The 20,606-nt window shown below is 33.4% G+C and overlaps 1 pseudogene; it reads right to left on the bottom strand.

The window, feature by feature from the left end:
• Nucleotides 1–6,613: 6,613 nt before the first annotated feature.
• On the bottom strand, nucleotides 6,614–17,187 carry LOC147914811 (NKG2-A/NKG2-B type II integral membrane protein-like; annotated as a pseudogene).
• Between the last annotated feature and the right edge of the window lie 3,419 nt (nucleotides 17,188–20,606).

The following is a 20,606-nucleotide window of genomic DNA, read 5'->3' as shown; positions in this document are numbered from 1 at the left end:
ATTAAAAAAATTTTTAAAATACTTATTTAACACAAGTAATGGGAAATTGATTCAATGGCAAAGATGTGAAACCATAAAATGATAAATAGGAGTGTAGATAATTTATGGAAGAACACTTTTGTTTCAAATTTTCAGAAAGATCCTATGGCTGTCTAAGTCAGTGAGGGTAGCTTTAGTTGTGCAACCAATTGTAATAAATCCGATAATATAATTTATTAATTCAGTCAGTGAGCTCTGCCGTCAGATCTGGAATTAATTCTGGCTTTGAAACTGATAATGTGTGACCTTTAAAAAGTTACTTAGTATCGAACTAGCAACCTAGTTTTACTAATCTAAAGCGAGAGTAAAAATATGTAATATAGAATGCATGTAAAACACTTAATACTCAATCTGGGCTTTATAAATTCTCCATAATATGTTAGTTATTTTAACTATTATTTTAAGACATTTGCCAGGTTGTTATTTCCTATTCCTATTAGTTAAACCAGTAAAGTAATTCATTAGGTAGATGTCTCCTTATGAGTATGTTATGTCTTTTTTGCAATGTTTTCTTCAATTTTTTAAAGTTTTTTGTTTAGAGTTAAGTTTAAATTAGCATTTTATGAAACCCACCCCAACATGGTTTTTATTAAAAATCAAACTACTTTTATTTCATCCAGGTACCTGTATGAGGAGTTACATTTGACCGTCATGATTTGATGATTTCATTTTGAATCAATTTTTAAAGGCTGGGCTAAATACAAAATATATATAATTCTATCTATATTGATTACAAAATCCCAAGTTAACTGTTCATTGTCATGATGGTTTTTGTATTTCACTTTAAATTTTATCATTTTACAAACACAATTATGCATGTGTATGCACTGTAATTCTCCACAGGCAAGAATTTGAATAATTTAAGAACTCCTCCAACATATTTCATCTTTTATGCTTTTTTATACCCTGAGATAAAGATACTAATGTTCTCCTTGATTTGATTGTATATAAATTGTACCTCAGTGGCCTATCCAGCCTTTGTAATCTCCCACTAAAGGAAATGGACTAGCAGACAGGAGAATAGCCACACATACCTTCTGTTGTCCAGAAAGTGGTTCATCCTCTAGTGGGAGGTCAGGTTACTCTTGTAAACAAACAATATCTGTGGTCTTCACAGACTGCCCTGTGAAGGCTCAGAGAGATGCGATAGTGGAAAAAGCAGATTTCTGATTAATGTGACGCAGGAAATTATTACACTTTGGCTATTTTGAAGGCAGTTTTTCTTATCACACACCTCCAAAATATAGGAGACTGGGTTTTGTAGTGTATCATTTGGTTTGTCCATTGACAAGTGCCTCTGGAATATTGTTTTCATATTTTAAAAGATATAGGAGGACAGACTTGAGCACGTTATGCTAATCTCAATCCCAAACACTGGAAATTTAGGCCTTGTGTAGATGTTTAAGTCTTACTCTCAGACAAGTTGCTAAATTCTGGCATTACATACTTTTTTCCTGTATACCCTTATTATGTCAGCTCTATTACCATGGAAAACATTCTAAATTCTAAATGTTTCTGAGAAGGATAAAACAGTAAACAACATTGAACTATATGATCATGCCAGAGATTGAACTATTAAATAACTACTTATTATATTATCATTTATTCATCCTCCAATCATAACTAGTTGTCTGTATTTTAATAGAAATATTTGTTGTAAATGACTAAAGCCCAAGTCTAACTATGTAGATGGTAAAAAAAGGTATTTTTTAAAAATTTCACTTAACCCAAAAATGGAGAGGGGAAAGTAGACTTTTAAAACACAAGCTAAACAATACATGAACATCAAAACGATCAAAACTGTAATTTAAACGACCTAGGTGTGGCAAATGGAATTCTTTTCATCATTCTTCATCTTGTATCAAGAAAGGAGGAAATGTTTATCATTCCTAAGGATATTCACTTCTAATGAAGTCTCTAGGAGATTGAGTTCAGACAAACTCAAATTAACTTTCTAAAATTTAGAAAAGTGGTAACTGAATCCAAAGTTATGTCCTCATAATCTGGGCTAATATTTGAGCCTTCTATAATGATGGTTAAAGTTGGCTTGCTGTATGTATATTTCTAGTAATTATATTTTATTATATTTTCTTAAACTAAATGAATAATTTCCCTTCTATTAGCCAATTATAGAATTATAATGCTCAAGTCATTTATTAATGATGTCAACTAATGTAAAATTCACTCATGTTGTCTTTTTAAATTTTAGGTACTCATATCTCCTATTCCTATAGTCATCCACTTTGGTGTTTTCAATTAAATAACGTTATATATGATGTATCCTTTGGTTACATGTACAAACATGGGTTTATTCTACTGGCATTTAACTTGAATGAAATGTATGTTCAGACAATGTAAAGCCATAATGAAATTACTCAAAATAGTGAGTAGTTAGAATTTACTCCTTATTATATAAATACTATATGTACTTGTGACTATTTCTAATAACAGTAATACTTGATATTTACTTGAGAGATGCATAAATTAGAAGTCAATAACAAGTGAAAATATTATTTTAATATGGTTGCACTATGTATTCGTTTTCAAAGAATTTTAAAAAAAGGAGAGAATTAATTATCAGTTGACTCTAAAGAAAATATTTAAGGATCTTCTAAAGATGAAACACTTATTCTGAGTCAAAAATTTGGATATGCAGAAAGGAAAGAAGAGTTGAAGAAAAGAAATTATGTGGATATATCTATATGGATATTGAGTGAATAGAATATTAATGATAAGGTTTCACATTTTAAAATATATAGTTGTATTAGAATTCAAGAGAGCAAATACTGCGTAAGCAGTAAATAAAAGCAGGGGTTTGTTAGGTCTTTTCACTGCTTGAGGGGGCGTAAAAGTACTAGTTTGTAAGACTTTAATGAGTAAAGAAAGTATGCTATAAAATGTTAAGGCACTCATAAAGAATATTTAAAGCATATCAAATTAACAAGTTCTTATAGAGGAAGGTGAAAATAAAAATATTTTTTGTGAAAGATAAGAAAACAAAGGAAAAGTAAAATTCAAAGAAGTGGTAGTGTTCATCCCAAATTAAATATTAACTATATTAAACTTAACAATTAATTCCACTCTATATTTACACACATGAAAAATATATAAATAATACTACGTTATATAATAATTATATTAAATATAAATAGAATAATTTTCAATTTAAATTCAAAGAATGTTGACACTTAAAATAACTGTCTTCTGTCTTAATGAGACACTCCTTTAACATAAGCATAAAGAAAGTAAAAGTAAAAAGATGAAAAAATACACCACGCAACACAAACCAGTAGAAAACTGCTATAAGTAACGTACTGTCCCAATATAAGACAGGAACCATTGTTGGAAATGATGAAGCATGTTTCATAATAATAGGTTGAATATCAAAACCATTAGGAATGTTTTTTTTTGAATCTGTATTTACTCAACAATACAAGTTCAACACAGATTTGAAAAAAGTGAAGAAGTAAACAATTAAAACTGGAGATTTAAACAATTCTCTCTCACTGCTTATCAAACAAGCAGAAATGCAGTAAGGCTATAGAAAGATTTAAACTAGACGGTTAACCAATACATATATACCCACAAACACACTATACTAACATAGAATACTCATTTTAAGTTCACAGGGAAATTTTCCTAAAATACACTATATACTCATATTTCCAGGTATATTAATATAAAATATATAGAACGGTGGTGTCACTGCAGTAACTGCTAGACTAGTTTGACAAGTGGGTACTTGAAATTTGGATATTCAATTTTAATTTTTAATTAAAAACCAAATTTTAAAATTGTTTCTCAGTCAGACTAGCCACATTTAAACAGAGAGGTACAACGTTTCCAGCTTCAGAAAAAATTCTCTAACTACATTTTATCAAAAATAGATATTAATAATCAAAAATTTGAAAATATTTATATGGTTTTAAATTCAGTAATCAATTTGTAAATAACATATGGGCCAAAGAAATGATCACAATGAACAGTCACAATTTGTATATGAATTATAAGGAAAATATACCAGCAAAATTCTGTCTTGTGAAATATTGATTGCATTAAATGCATATCTTACAAAAGAAAAAAAAAAGCAGAAATTGGAGCATACATCACAAGAAACTAAAAATGGAAATACTAAAATTAGGTTAAATTAAATCCAAATGAAGTAGAAGGAAGTAAACAATAAATAGTAAAAAATCAAAACAATGAACAAAATTACAGTAGAGAGGATCAACGAGGCCAAGGTTATTCTCACTGAAAACACTTAATAAAATTGGCAAGACTGTTGAAGAAAAAAATTGAAACAAATCTTTTAATTCTACATTATACAAAGGAAGACCCTTATGGTTTTTACATATATTAAACAGATAATAAAGCCACAATATGAATACATCTTAATATCTATATGAAATAGAAAAGTCCCAGAAAATGCAAATTACCAAAATGCAGTACAACAAAGAGAAACCTAGGTAAACCTAACATACGCTAAAGAAATTGAGTCCATTATATAAACCTTTGTACCAAAAAACTCTACAAGCTGAAATGCTATCAGTAGTGAATAATAATACTTGAAAATATAACAATACTCTTACACAAAGGCTTCCAGGTAATAGAAAAAGAAGAATGCTTCCCAATATAGCCTTAATAACAAAACTGGTCAAGTATGCAACATAGATGAAAATACAGTCTAGTCTCTTTGTGATTATGGATGAGGAAAAACTACTTAATCTAAATAGAATATGCACAGATTTTTTAAAAAGGACAATACAGAATGATTATTGTGGTTTTACTTCCGAAATGCAAGATTGGTTTAAAAATTGAGAAATAAAGTAATTTACTTCATAAACATTACACTGAGAAAACATTGATCATTCAATTTGATGCAAAAATAATAAAAGGGCAACAACGATTAGTTATAAAATCTATTATAAAAATAGGATATTATGGAATTACTTTAATATGAGAAAGGTATGATTTTAAAAAACCTTAAAACAAAACTCATACTTAAGGATGAAATATTGAAATCTTTTCCCCTAAAATAGGGAAGGATACGTATAGAATCTTTTACCATACCTTCTATTCAACACTGGAAATAAAACCCTAGCCTGTAAAAATAAGTCAGGAAAAAAAGTAATTGCACCTGGACAGAAGAAACAAAAGTGTGATTATTTACAGATGAAATCGTTGTTTATACAAAGAATCCAGAAGAATACATATTTGAAATGGTGGAATTAATACCTAAAATGAGTGAAGTCGTTGGATATAAGATCAACATGTAAACCTCAAATGTATTCTTATTTAAATCAGCAAAAATTACTAAAGGAAATTTAGAAATAATGATGTCGTTTATAAAAGCATGACTGTGAAATATCCATATTTCTGTAAGACCTCAATATGGGAAAAGACAAAATATAATAGAGAAATTAAAGAAAACCCAATACATGGGAGGATAAAACATGATATTGATGGGAAGAGTCAATATTGTAAAGTTGACTAATCTTTACATCTTACTTTAAAGATTAAATGCAAAAAAATAAAAAATAAAATAAAAATAAATAAATAAAAAATAAATAAATAACAAAAAAGATTAAATGCAGTCCTAAATATTATCCCAGGATTGCATGAAAAGCTTTATTAAGGTATAATTTTCACAACATAACATCTATCCAGAGTGTATACATCAGTGATTTGTAGTATATTCACAGAGTTCATAACCATCACTACTGTCAAAATTTAGGAGGTTATCATCACTCCAAAAAGAAACACTCTACTGATTAGCGGTCATTTCCTATTCCCCCTCCACTCAGTCCTTGGCAATCACGAATACACCTTCTGTCTCTTACGGGTTTGCCTCTTCTTGATATTTCATATAAACGGACTCACATAACATGTAATCTTTTAAAAAGGTTGAATGCCGCAAATATAATGTTGAGCAAAAAAAGCCAGACACAAAAGTAATGGTATCTGTACTTTTTGGTGTGTATATTATATCTCAATAATTGTTTTTGAAAAAAAATTCATTAGAACAAATAATATAATCCATTTTAAGACTTATACAATTATAACATTATTTCTGTTTTATGAAATAGAATCTTATCCGACAGAAGCCAAATTCAAATACTTCCATTCTAAAGCTCATACTTGCCATTATATCTATTTAGAGATCCACAACTCTCCGCTTTGAGGCCAGATGAGTACAGTATAGCACGGTTATGTTTACCAGAAGATGATTCTGTTACCCTGTAATGGAAAAATGCATAATTCTGTTGTTATATTGTATGGCGGCAATACATGAAACAATAGCATTTTCCATGTAACTATAATAAATAATATGTTGAAAACAGGTAATGACATTTTTCATATAATGTTAGTAAGAGTTGGTTATTAGGAATACTGAATAGTCATTTTTTAATATCTATATCAACACTTTGTAAACTTGCAACACCTTGCTTCATGTCTATAATTCAACTGAAACAAATGTGTTAACATTCTTCTGAATTTTTCATTTTTATATTTTCTTCTTCTATATAACATTATTTAAAAAATCTTACTTTGGTTTGGAAGTTGAGCCATTTATTTACATCCATGAATGATCACTGCTGTTACAAGAGACTCCAATCCAGGATAGAAGTGATAGGGAATTCAGACTTCTCTACCCCAAAATGAAGAATTTTCATTTAAATAATCAGTAAGAAAGCTTTCATCATTTTAAAAAATGCAAGTAGTATATTCTTTCCTAGGACCCTGAATTTTCAGAATGAAATGAGTGTTAGATTCTAATCTAACATTAGAGATATATTGAAGTTGGAAATCACATTTTCAACAGTGTCAAAATCTTTCACCCATGTTTGTTGTTTTGGTTAAAAGTCACTCAAATATTTATACTTAGTATTTCATTCTTCTTCTTAGGTTAATAAGGAAAATTCTGATTCACGTAATTTAATAGTTACCCGTTTGGACAAAACTAACATAGCAAGGCTTTAAATAGGTTGCCAGATATAGTTATAATCATTTCTTCAGATACTGCGGCTAAATCAAAGTATTTTTTCTACTGTGTTTCTCAGAGTTTGGGTTTTCAAAAGAAATTAAGGGATTACCATTGAGGAAATAAAAGACATGGAAGCCAAAAATTTGATTTTCTGGGTCCTACACCATTCTTTAACTAGGTAAGCCCCAAACCTGTTTCTATATTGGTGGAATCCAGTGGTCAATATAAGGTGTCATAGACTCAATTCTCTCGGCTATTCTCTGCTAAGTACTACTATAAATTCTGGAATGAATGAGAGATACAAGTAAAGAAAAAATCCAAAAGATGGAAAAAGAAAGGCAAAATGGTTTGGGACCCTAGTGTTAGGAGACAAGCGTGACAGAGCATCTTATATCCCCCATCAACAGAAGAAAGTGACCTGCATCCCAGCTGCTGCATCCCAACACCCAACCCAGCTAGCAATAGGAGGTGGCTGAAAAAAGCCATTCCTCCTCTGTGTTGAAAGGAATCTGTCAGTCAACACCAGGCAAGCCTTACAAGGGTGATCCATCAGGAAACCTGCTAACAATCAGAAGCCAGAGGAAGTGCTTTTTCTCCCCCACCAAGAGACACCAGGGTGTGTGAGTTTGTGCAGAGGGGGGAGGTGGAAGCAGCAAAGGGTGTCCTCTGAATAAAACTACTCAACCCAGGAAGCGTCTTTGTTCCTGAGAATGTGAGACTCATGTCCCCAACCAGAGACATCAGATAGAATGGATTTTAAAATGTTACATTCACATAATTGAGCAGTGAAAATTAACAAACTAAGATAAATGCAATAATATGGATGAATTGCAAAAATATAATATGGGAATGAAAAGAGATAGGAAGAAAAATGCACACTATATGATTCCATTAATATGCAGTTCAAAAGTAAGCACTGATCATGTATAATATTAAAAACCAGAATAGCAGTTGAGGGAGAAGGGAGGAGAAATGAGGAGAGGACACCCAGGGGTGGGGCTGCTGAGGCCTGGAAACTCCTATTCTGTGAATTGATTTGTAATTACATGGTTCTATTCACTTGTGATCAACCTGCACAATCATGATATGTTTAGTTCCTGGTTGTGTGGTAAAATTAAATAGCAAAGTTTATTTTAGAAAAAAAGCATTAACAGAAGCATGGTTTTCTATGAAAAGCAAGAGCTGGATATTATCAATGGTCATTAGTGGTATAAAGATATAAATTAAATACCATAAGGTCAAACAATGGAATAGTAACAGACTTTAAAATAAACTACAAATATGTACAAAAATATGTATGAATTCTACAAATATAATATTGACTGAAATAAGCCTTTAATAAAACGTATGAAACACTTAATATCTTACCATTTCTTCTCCACTCTCTATATAAAGCACGTTAGAATTCTTAGAAGCACAAGCCATCAAACTCTCATTCCATGCTTTTCTTTCGATACTAATGTAATAGCAGTTGTTGGAATATGTTAACCACTCCTTCGAACAATGACAATGTTAATATACACTAACAAAAGATTATGAATTATTATCCCCCAAAAATTTGAATTTAAAAAATTGAAATTAATTTACACATTTGCATAGATAGAAACATATATGTTTATAACATAGCTATGCACCCTCACGGGCTGGTACATATAAAGCAAACACACTCATGCACGTTTACAGAGAAGGGTCAGCCTTTCATCACCTAATTTATGTGCCCGTAGAAAGCAAACACACAAACAAAAATATCCACTCTATACATGTCCTGAAAGTCAATGAATGAAAGCACTTTTTTAGAATAGTAATGTTATCTCTTATCATATTATAGCAGTAGGAAATTGGAGCCAATCAGCAACAATGGGTATGGTGATTTTAAATGAATATTTCTTCATATTGTTGTGTAAGAAGGAGCACTCTCCTACAATCATTACTCATGAACATGTATTACCTGATTTTATAATTTATGTTCTGCCCAAAAATCTAGTATCATTTATGCCTAGCCTAAGATAGAGACAAAATAAAAAGTAAACTAACATCAGAACTTTGAAAATTGTAATCTACGTTTTTGGATCCTTGTTATCAGCGAGGAATTATTCTGCTCTGGTATTACAGTATCTAGAAAAAATTAAAGTAATCCTTATAAAAAATTAATATTGATCTAAATAAATCATAGTAATTTTAGTTTCTTAGTTTGAAATTTGGTGTATTATTTAGGATTAGAATAATCTACATTAAATTGATTTTACCAAGAAAAGTTAATAAAGTAATGAAGATTTTGGAGGAAAATATTTCAAAGGCTTAAAGGACCAAACTTCAACATCTCTTAGAGCATTTGGTTTAACTGATCTCAAGAATTAATTTGTTTCTCAATGATGTCTTTCAGTCACCCAAAACATGTCTTTTGAATTAAGAAATCTGAATATATCTATAATACTATCTATAATCATCCTGTTATTTATAATTTTGACAAGTTCAGAATAACCATTCCATATTAGTGTAAATGTGCACATTAAGATGAGAGTTTTATTCCATAATATTATGAAATGTTTAGAGGCATTGTTACCTTCTAATCTTTCAAAAATTTATTTACAGGCACTAAAGACTACCATTTTTACTACAATGTACATTAAGACAAGGTAGATGATTCCCAGAATTCCAGCAATGAACTTCCCTTCAGGTGATGGTAAATCCGAAGGGAGAAAAATGGAAACCCTGAGGAAGGAGAGATGGAGGCAATTGTTTACAAAGTTTACGTACAAGAGAACCCACATACACAGGGAAACATGTATATAAACTTGGACCCCATATCTACCATTGTAATCTTTCTCACAGAATATACTATTTCATTTTCACTAAATACAATGCTCCATGAGATGTTGGTCAAATAATGCAAAATACAGATAATGTCAGAATAAAATTAGTCTGCAGATTTCATATTAGAATACTGTATTTCAGCTTCAAGCTCTAATTGTCACAAATGAAAAATATGTGAGATTATTTCCTACTCTTTCCTCACACCTCTGTACCCCAGCTGCACTTCCTAGAACCATTATACTGTGTGACTATTAAATGCTTTACACATATAGTGTTAGTTCTTGTCATTGTATTGGAGATCCTAAGAAGCATTTTGAAGGTTTAATTCCATGTAAGTTATATCCTGTTCAGTTACTGAAATGGAGCTTTAGTGTCCTTAGGTTTCATTTGCTGTCTTCTTGAGTCCTTAACAAGATTCAGTTCTGCATAGGTTACTTTTGGTTGTTCATCTCTGCAGCTGAATAATGTCAGATGTGATGCTTTATGAAAACTAAGTAGTTATATGCAGCACTATGATAATTAAGTAGTTAATAAATGGTTATTATTTATTAACTTATATTAATATAAATATATATTTATATATTATATATATATAGATATAACATTATATTTATTAACTTTAATAAATATAATGACAAGATCCCTGGTATAGTCGAATTGAGTGGAGTGTGAGATGAGAAATAGTACTCATTCTGCAATTGAGCAATGTAAAAGTCTGATTCTAATTTCCTTAGAGCCTTAAATAAGTGTTTCACAATAGAATAAGTAGTTTTAAAAGTGGTAGTCTATGTTTGATACAATGTTATGAGTTGGAGCACTGAAAAGCAATAAATTAGTAGGGAATGGTGTTCCTGAATAATAACTTCATTGTTAATTCAAAGTCAGGTTCACAGTAATATTTTTTTCTTTTTTTCTTGCGTTTTGAAGTTTTATTTATGAAAACTGTCTACACTCATAACTTTGAGGATTCTTCAACTACTTTAGTAATTTATAAGTAATATCTATGATTTCTTTATATTTTCTTTTTTTGTCCCTTTTGGTGAGGAAGATTAGCCCTGAGCTAACATTTGTTGGCAATCCTCCTCTTTTTGCTGAGGAAGATTGGCCCTGGCCTAATATCTGTGCCCATCCTCCTCTACTTTATTTTTGGGACGCCTGCCACAGCATGGCTTGATAAGCAGTGGATAGATCTCTGCCCGACATCTGAACCTGCAAACACTGGGCCACCGAAGTGGAGCGCACAAACCCAACCACTGCACCACTGGTCTGGCCCCCACAATCTATCTTCTTTTTTTAGTTAATTAAGTTTTTTATTGAGATCACATTGGTTAATAACATTAAATAAATTTCAGGTGTCCATCATTGTATTTCGAATTTTGTATAGACTGCGTCGTGTTCACCACCAAAAGTTTAGTTGCCATTTGTCAGCTTACACATGTGCCCCTTTACCCGTTTTGCCCTCCTCCCACTCCCTTCCCCTGTGGTAACCACCAATCTGGTCTCTGCAACTATGTGTTTGTTTATCTTTCACATATCAGTGAAGTAATACAGTAATTGTCTTTTTCTGTAGCTTAGCTTAGCTAAGGTATTTAGCTTTGCATAATACCCTTAAGCTTCATCCCTGTTGTCACAAATGGCAAGATTTCAACTTTTTTAGACTAAATACTATTCCATTTATATATGTATATATACCACATCTTCTTTATGCATTCATCCATTGACGGGCACTTAGGTTGCTTCCAGGTATTGGCTATTGTGAATAATGCTGCAATGAACGTAGGAGTGACTACATCTTTTTGAATTAGTGTTTCTGTGTTCTTTGGATAAATACCCGAAAGTAGAATACTGGATCATATGGTAGTTCTATTTTTAGTTTTTTGATGAACCCCCATACTGTTTGCCATAGTGGATGCACCAGTTTACATTCTCAGCAGCAGTATACAAGAGTTCCCTTCTCTCCACATCCTCTCCAACACTTGGTATTTTTTGACTTTTTAATAATAGCCTTTCTGGTTTGATTTTCATTTCCCTAATAATTAGTGATTTGAACATCTTTTCATGTGCCTTTTGGCCATCTGTATCTCTTCTTTTGAAAAATGTTTGTTCATATCCTCTGTCCATTTTTTTGGTCAGGTTGTTTGTGTTTTTCGTGTTGAACTGTATAAGTTCTTTATATAATTGGATATTGACCCTCTTAATGGATATGTGATTTGCAAATATCTTTTCCCAATCGGTAGGTTGTCTTTTTTTGTTGTTGAGGTTTCCTTTGCCATGCAAAAGTTTTTAGTTTAGTGTAGTCCCATTTGTTGATTTTTTTCTTTTGTTTCCCTTCCCTGGTAGGACATGATATTCAAAAAGATATGACTAAGACTGATGTTAAGGAGCACACCGCCTATGTTTTCTTCTAGGGGTTTTATGGGTTCAGGTCTTACATTCAAGTCTTTAATCCATTTTGAGTTAACTTTTTTTGTATGGTCTAATATAATGGTTTATTAATTTTTTTGGCATGTGGCTGTCCAGTTTTCCCAACATCATTTATTGAAGAGCCTATCTTTCTCCATTGGATGTTCTTGGCTCCTTTGTCAAAAATTAGCTGTCCATGGATGTGTGGGTTTATTTCTTGGCATTGGTTATGATCCAATGATATGTGTGTCTGTTTATCTGCCAATACCACCCTGTTTTGATTAATATAGCTTTGTAGTATACTTTGAAATCAGAGAATGTGATACCTCCAGCTTTGTTCTTCCTTCTCAGGATATCTTTGGCTATTTGGGTCTTTTGTTGTTCCATAAATTTTAAGATTCTTTGCTCTATTTCCACGAAAATAGTTGTTGGGATAATGATTGAGATTGAATTGAATCTTTAAATTGCTTTAGCTAATATGGACATTTTAACTATGTTAATTTTTACAACTCATGAGTATGGCATATCTTTCCATTTCTTTATGTCTTCTTCAATTTCTTTCAACATCTTGTAATTTTCAGAGTACATGTCTTTCACTTCCCTAGGTGAATTTATTCTTAGGTATTTTATTCTTTTTGTTGTGATTGTAAATTGGAATGTATCTTGATTTCTCTTTCTGCTAGTTAATTGTTAGTATACAGAAATGCAACTGATTTGTGTATGTTGATTTTTGTATCCTGCAACTTTACTGTATTTGTTAATTATCTAATAGTTTATGGTGGATTCTTTAGGCTTCTCTATATATGGAATCATGTCATCTGCAAATAGTGATAGTTTTACTCTTTCTTTCCAATTTAGATAACTTTTATTTCTTTTTGCTCTGCTAGGACTTCCAGTGCTATATTGAATAAGAGTCTTGAGAGTGGGCATCCTTGTCTTGTGTCTGTTCTTAGAGGAATAGCTTTCAGGTTTTCACTGTTGACTATGATGTTAGCTGTGGGTTTGCTGTATACATCCTTTATTATGTAAAAAGACTTCCCTTCTACATCCATTTATTTGAGAGTTTTTATCATAAATGGATTTTTAATATTGTGAAATGGTTTCCCTACATGTATTGAGATGATCATGTAATTTTTATTCTTTATTTTGTTAATGTGGTGTATCACATTGATTGCTTTGCAGTGGTTGAACCATCCCACTTGATCACGGTGCATGATCCTTTTAATGTATCATTGTATTTGATTTCCTTATATTTTATTGAGGATTTTTGAATCTATATTCATCAGCGATATTGGCCTGTAATTTTCCATTTTTGTGTTGTCCTTGTCTGGTATTGGTTTCTGGGTAATGTTACCCTTGTAAAAGGAGTTAGGAAACATCCCATTGTCTTCAATTTTTTGGAAGAGTTTGAGAAAAATAGAATTAAATCTTCTTTGAATATTTGATAGAATTCACCACAGAAGACATCTGGTTCAGAATTCTGTTTTTTGGGAGGTTTTTGACTACTGTTGCAATCTCTTTACTTGTGATTGATTTATTTAGATTCTCTATTCGTTGATTCAGTTTTGAGAGGTTGTGTGATTCTAAGAATTTGTCCGTTTCTTGTAGGTTATCCAATTGGTTAGTGTATAGCTTTTCATAGTATTCTCTTATAATTCTTTATATATCTGTGGTATCCACAGTAATCACTCCTCTCCCATTTCTGATTTTATTTGAGCCCATTCTCTTTTTTCTTAGTGAGTGTAGCTAAGGATTTGTCAATTTTGTTTATCTTTTCAAAGAACCATCTCTTAATTTCACTGATCTTTTCTATTGTCTCTTTAGTATCCATTTCATCATTTCCACTCTTTTTTATTATTTCCTACCTACTGCTGACTTCAGGCTTCCTTTGTTCTTCCTTTTCTAGTTCTTTTAAGTGTTTTATTAGACTCTTTATTTGAAATTTTTCTTGTTTCTTAAGGTAAGCTTGTATTCTTATATACTTTCCTCTTACTACCACTCTTTCCCATAGGTTTTAGTATATTGTATTTTCATTTTCTTTTGTCTCCAGGTATTTTTTGTATTTCTCCTTTCATTTCTTCATTGATCCAATTGTTCAGTGGCATGTTGTTTAGTCTCCTCATATTTGTGACTTTTCCAGCTTTCTTATTGTAGTTGATTTCTAGTTTCATACCATAGTGGTTAAAAAAGATGCTTGAAATTTTTCAATCTTCTTAAATTTATGGAGACTTATTTTGTTTCTCAAGATATGGTGTATATTTGAGAATTTTCCATGTGCATTTGAGAAGAATGGGTATTCTGTTGCTTTTTCTATGGAATGTTCTATATGTATCTTTTAAGTCCATCTGGTCTTGTGTTCCATTTAAGGCCAATGTTTCCTTCTTGACTTTCCTTCTGGATGACTTACCCATTTGTGTTAGTGGGGTATTAAAATCTCTTGCTATTAATGTATTTCTGTCAATTTCTCCCTTTAGGTCTGTTAATAGTTGCTTTATATACTTTGGTAATCCTCTGTTAAGTGCATATATATTAATAAATATGATGTCTTCTTGTGGAATATCCAATTTATCATTACATAATGCCCATCTTTGTCTCTTGTTACCTTTTTTGACTTAAAGTCTATGTTTTCTCATATAAGTACAGCAACATCCACTTTCTTTTGATGGCCATTTGCTTGGAGTATAATCTTCATTCCCTTCACTCGGAGCTTACCTTTGTCTTTAGAGATGAGATGAGTCTCCTGGAGGTGGCGTATTTTGGGGTCACTCAGTGCCTTTTGATTGACAAATTCAATCCATTTACATTTGCAGTGAATGTTGATATATGAGAGATTAATACTGCCATTTTATCTTTTGTTTTCTGGTTGTTCCATATTTCCATTGTTTCTTTTCCCTTGTGTTTCTGTCTACCATTTCAGTTTGGTGCTTTTCTATGGTGTTTTTCTCAGTTTCCTCTTTTTTTATGCTTTGTGATCTGATCTTAGTTTTTATGTTTTATGGTTATCATGAGGTTTGTATGAAAGAACTCATTGATGAGATTGTCCTTTTTCTGCTTATATCATCTTAACTCTATTTGCCTATGCAGATTCCATCTTTTTCCTCTTCTTCGTCTATGTTTTTGTTGTTACCAATTATTCTTTTCTGTGTCATTACCAATTGAAGTAGTTATAGCCATTTTCATTGCTTTCTTTCCCTTTAGCTTTTATGTTATAATTAAGTGTTTACTAACGTATTCTGATATAGAGTTGCAGTTTCCTGATTCTCTGTCTATTTATCATCTTGCTCAAAGCTTTGTAAATCTTTGGCTTTTGTTTCTGATACGAGGGCACCTTTCAACATTTTTTGTAAGGCAAGTCTAGTGGCAATGAACTCCCTCAGCTTTTGTATGTCTGGGAAAGCTTTTATTTCTCCTTTACATCTGAAGGATAACTTTGTTGGATAGAGTATTCTTGGCTGATAGTTTTTACTTTTTAATATTTTGAATATATCATTCCACTCTCTCCCAGCCTGTGGAGTTCCTGCTGAGAAATCCACTGATGGCCTAATGGGGGTTCCTTTGTAAGTTATTTTCTTCTGTCTCACAACCTTTAGTATTCTTTCTTTGTCATTTACTTTTGACAGTTTGAATATAATGTGCCTGGGAGAACATCTTTCTGTTTTGAAATAATTATGTGTTCTATTAGCTTCATGTATTTGTAAATCCAGTTCCTTCCCCAATTTTGGGAAGTTCTCAGCTATTATTTCTTTGAATAAGCTCTCTGCTCCTTTCTCTCTCTCTTCTCCTTCTGGGGTACCCATTATCCTTATGTCATTTTTCCTAATTAAGTCAGCTGTTTCTCATATAATTTTCTTCTTTTTTTTTTTTTTTTCATTTTAAGTCTCTCTTTTCTTCCACCTGAATTATTTCTAGTTTTCCATCTTCAAGCTCACTAATTCTGTCTTCTGTATGGTCTTCTCTATTTCCAATTCTTTCTACTTTATCTTTCCTCTCATTTAATATGTTCTCCAGCTCCATAATTTCTATTTGGTTATTTATTTTTTTCAGAGTTTCAACCTCTTTGGTGAAGTATTCCTTCTACTCTTTTTTTTATTCCTGAGCTCATTGAACCGTCTTTCTGAGTTTTCTTGTCACTCAGTGAGATCTTTCATGACAGCTATTTGGAATTCTCTGTCAGATCGCAAACTTCCATAACATTGAGTTTGGTTTCTGGAAATTTGTCACCTTCTTTTTGTACTATCATGCTACTGTAGTTCTTCATGGTTCTTGATGGGTTGTTCCTCTGTCAGTGCTTTTGTGGTAACAAACACCTTTCTTATTTGTGTAAGGTTTTGTTTCTTTTGATTCTCAGCTTCTTCTGGTTGTATTTGAGATCCTTTGCTTTTCACCCTCCACTGCCTCTGCCAGCGGCTTTTTTCAGAGCCCTCTTTATACCGTTTCTGCCTCTAAGGTTGCTGGTGCCCTGCTGCCCATGAAGTTGCTGCAGACATGGGTATTGCCACTGCATTCACCATGCTAGAGCACCTCTGCTGCCTTCATGGTTGCCTGGGTTATGTGTTCCCGTACTGTTGAGATTGGGTAGAGGAAGGTTGGGGCTGGAGCTGGGGTCACAAGCACCTCTGCCACATTTCGGTTTGTTGAGTCTGCAGGTTCTGCTGCTATGGCTGGGGGTGACTCTACAGCTATGGTGACTGGAGTTGTGGGCTCTGCTATTGCTGTAACTTGGCTCTCTGCACACTTTCCGTTGTCTCAGTCACTGGCACCACATGTGCCACCTGCACTGCTGCTCCTAGGTTATTCGGGGGTGCTGGCAATGCCCTGTGGGTAGTGTTGGATTCATGAGTGTCACCACCACTGCTGAGGCCAGAGGTCTTGTATGCAGGCCCTGCTGCTGGAAGGCCCTCTGTAGGATGTACTGCTGTCATGGAAGTGGGAGGTGGCTGGGTCATGGGCTTCTCTGAATTTCCTGAATGCTTAGGTCAAAGGTGCCACTTAGCTTTTCTGTGGGAGGGGTAGGGGCTGAGCCATGAGTGCCTCCACAAAGCACGCCAGCACTGCTGCCATTGCAAGGCATATGCACATCTCAGATGCAGGCACCACTGCTGGAAGGACCACTGTCAGAGATGCTGCTGCCAGGGAGAGGGAGGGTGCTAGGTTTCAGGCACCAGTGCATTTCCTGAAGCTTCAGGTCTTGGGAACCACCCACCACTGTTGGGGGAGGTAGAGGGGCTGAGCCACTAGTGTCACTGCTGTTCCTGCAGTCCCTGGTTTCAGGTGCTGGTGTGTTCTTTGTAACCTCAGGCCATGGGCAATGCTGCCACTGCATTAGGGGCATCTGAATTTTGCACGCTACCCCTCCTACTGGAAGGGCTGGTGTTTGAGATACTGCTGCTGGGGGAGAAAGAGGGGACTCGGTCACAGGTTTCATCGCAGTTCCTGGAGTCTCCAGTCACGGGCCCACAGTGCTTCCGGTGCCTCTGACAGCATGGGCTCCATGGATTTCTGGGAGCTCCCTTCATGGGAGTTACCTCAGATCCTGGAATCTCTGGTCTGGGGAACTGATACCCTGCTCTCTTGATTCCCATGCTTCCAGGATATCTAGACCACCCACCTTCAGATGTATAGATACATGGATGTGTCAGGCGTCCTGGTGTGCTGTGCAGAGAGGCCTTTGTTGATCAGTGGATGTCCTACTGCTTGTAACTTACAGAGGAAAGACAAAGGGAACAACTCACTTCACCATGATGCTGACCCACAGAAACATTTTAACACTATTAGAATAACTGTGTTAAAATTAAAATGATACATTGGTAAGAAAATGCAACAATTTTTATGAAAATTCTTAAAGCCATTAATGATTGAACATTGAGTGTTATGAAGTGGGGAGAATAGTAGTGTTAACATAACAGTAACTTTCTGCACTAAATTACTTTTATTTAGTGAGTTACATTTATTGATTAAAAGGGAATGAGGTGTTGTCAAATGACATTCTCTTTTGAAAAATTGTGAGGTTCTGAGAAATCATTAAAATTTTAAAGAAATATGTTATACTTTGAAAACTGTTGCATGACACACTAAACTTATCCAAAACATAATATATAATGAAAACAAAGTAATATAAAAAGATTTCTAAAAAGTACTTATTCTACACAAATAATTGACAATTTATTTAATGGCAAAGATATGAAACCATAAAGTGATAAGTTACAGTGTAGGTCATTTGTGGAACAGTACTGTTGGTGCAAACTCCCAGGAAGATTCTATGACTGTCAAAGTGAGAGAAGGTAGCTTTAATTGTGTCAGCAACTATAATAATTCAGATAATGTAGTTTAATAATTCAGTCAATGCGCTTTGTAGTCAATGAGATCAAGAATACATTCTGGCTTTGAAATGTACAATGTATGACCTTTAAAATTTTATGTAGTTCTAGCACGTTGGTTTAGTATTCTAAAATGAGAAGAAAAATATGTATGATATAATGAATGTAAAACAATTAACACTCAATTTGGTATTTATAAGGTCTCAGTAATATGTTAGTTACTTTAGAAATTATTTTATCATAATTGTCATTGTTTTATTTCTGATTTATACCCGTAGAAAATGTAACGTCATTAAAAAGGAGTCTCTTTTCAGTGTGGTGTATCCTTTTTTGCGACGTTTTCTTCAATTTTTAAAAACATCTTTTGATTTTTATAATTAAGTTCAAATTAGCATTTTATGAAAGCTACCTCATCCTGATTTATATTAACAACCAAACTGCCTATATTTAATCTAAGTAGTGTATAGAGAATCATGTTTGACATTTGTGATTTGATGAATTGAATTTAAATATCTATTTTTAAAGGGTAGGATAAATATAAAATAATATATATATAATTACATCTGTGTTTATTACAAAATCCAAAATTAACAGTTCATTGTCACGATGCTTAAGGGATTTCACTTTAAGTTATACTGATTTTGTTGTTATTAGTGCCATCGAGTCAATTCCGACTCCGAACAACACTGTGTACAACAGATTGGAACCCTGCCCAGTCTTTTTGTGCCATCCTCTCATTTTCCAGTGCTATATTCAGACAATGCTCCACTGCTATTCATAGGGTTTCCACGGCCAATTTTTTGGAAGTGGGTGCCAGCTCTAACATCCTAGTCTGGCTAATATGGAAGCTCTACTGAAAGCTGACCACATGGGTGACCCTGCTGGTATCTGAAATACTGATGGCATAGCTTTTAGCATCACAGCAATGCACAGTCGCCGCATTAGGACAACTGACAGACTGTTGTTGTGGTTCTTTGACTGGGAAATGAACCTGGGCCACAGGGATGACAACACCAAATCTTAACCACGAAACAACCAGGGTTGGCTATATTGATACACAAGCCCAATTATGCACATGTGTATGCATTCTCCAGAGGCAAGAATTGGAATATTTTAAGAAATCCTTAACATTTTTCATGTTTTATACTTATTTTTTTTACTCTGTATTGCACAAAGATACCAGTATTATTTTTTATTTGCTTGCATATTAATTGTTGCATCACATCTAGCACTTGTAATCTCCCACTAAATAAGATGAGCTAGTAGAGAGCCAGGAGAGTAGCATCACATACCTTCTGTCAGCCAGAGAGTTGTGCATCCTCTAGTGGGAGACCAGGTTACTCTTGTAAACAAACCATATCTCTGGTCATCACAGACTGCCCTGTGGAGCCTCAGAGTGAAGGAATAATGGACAAAGTAGATTCTCCTCAATGTGTCACTTAAAGTTTGAACAGAAAATTCTTACACTTGGGCTATTTTGAAGACTGTGTATTTAAAAATACATTTCCGGAATACAGGAGACTATGAGCTTGTAGTGTGTCATTTAGTTTGTCCATTGGCAAGTGCCCCTGAGAAATTGTTTTAATACTCTAAAAGATATCAGTAGACAGACTTGACCACCCATACAGTTAACAGTTAACCCATGCAGTTAACTGTTAACAAGTAACATATGATCTAGCAGTCCCACTTCTGGATGTATGTCCAAAGGAAATGACACCATTATCTCGAAGAGAGATCTGTATTCCCATGTTCACTGCAGCATGATTCACAATAACCAAGTTATGGAAACAACCTAAGTGTCTACCAATGGACAAATGGATTTAGAAAATATGGTATATATACAATGGATTATTATTCAGCCACGAGAAAGAGGAAATCCTTTTACTGTGAGAAGGATGAACTTGAGGGCATTGTGCTAAGTGAGAAGATAGACAGAGAAAGACAAACACTGCATGTATCAGTTATATGTGGAACAAAATAAAACCAAACTCATAGAAACAGTAGAAAAGTGGTTGCCAGTGGCTAACGGGTGGAGAAAATAGGGAAAT

Source organism: Ceratotherium simum, chromosome 17 (genome assembly GCF_057802395.1).
Source record: "Ceratotherium simum simum isolate JZ-2026a chromosome 17, ASM5780239v1, whole genome shotgun sequence".
In the NCBI taxonomy this organism is placed as follows: Eukaryota; Metazoa; Chordata; class Mammalia; order Perissodactyla; family Rhinocerotidae; genus Ceratotherium; species Ceratotherium simum.
This window is presented reverse-complemented; position numbering and strand designations above follow the sequence as displayed.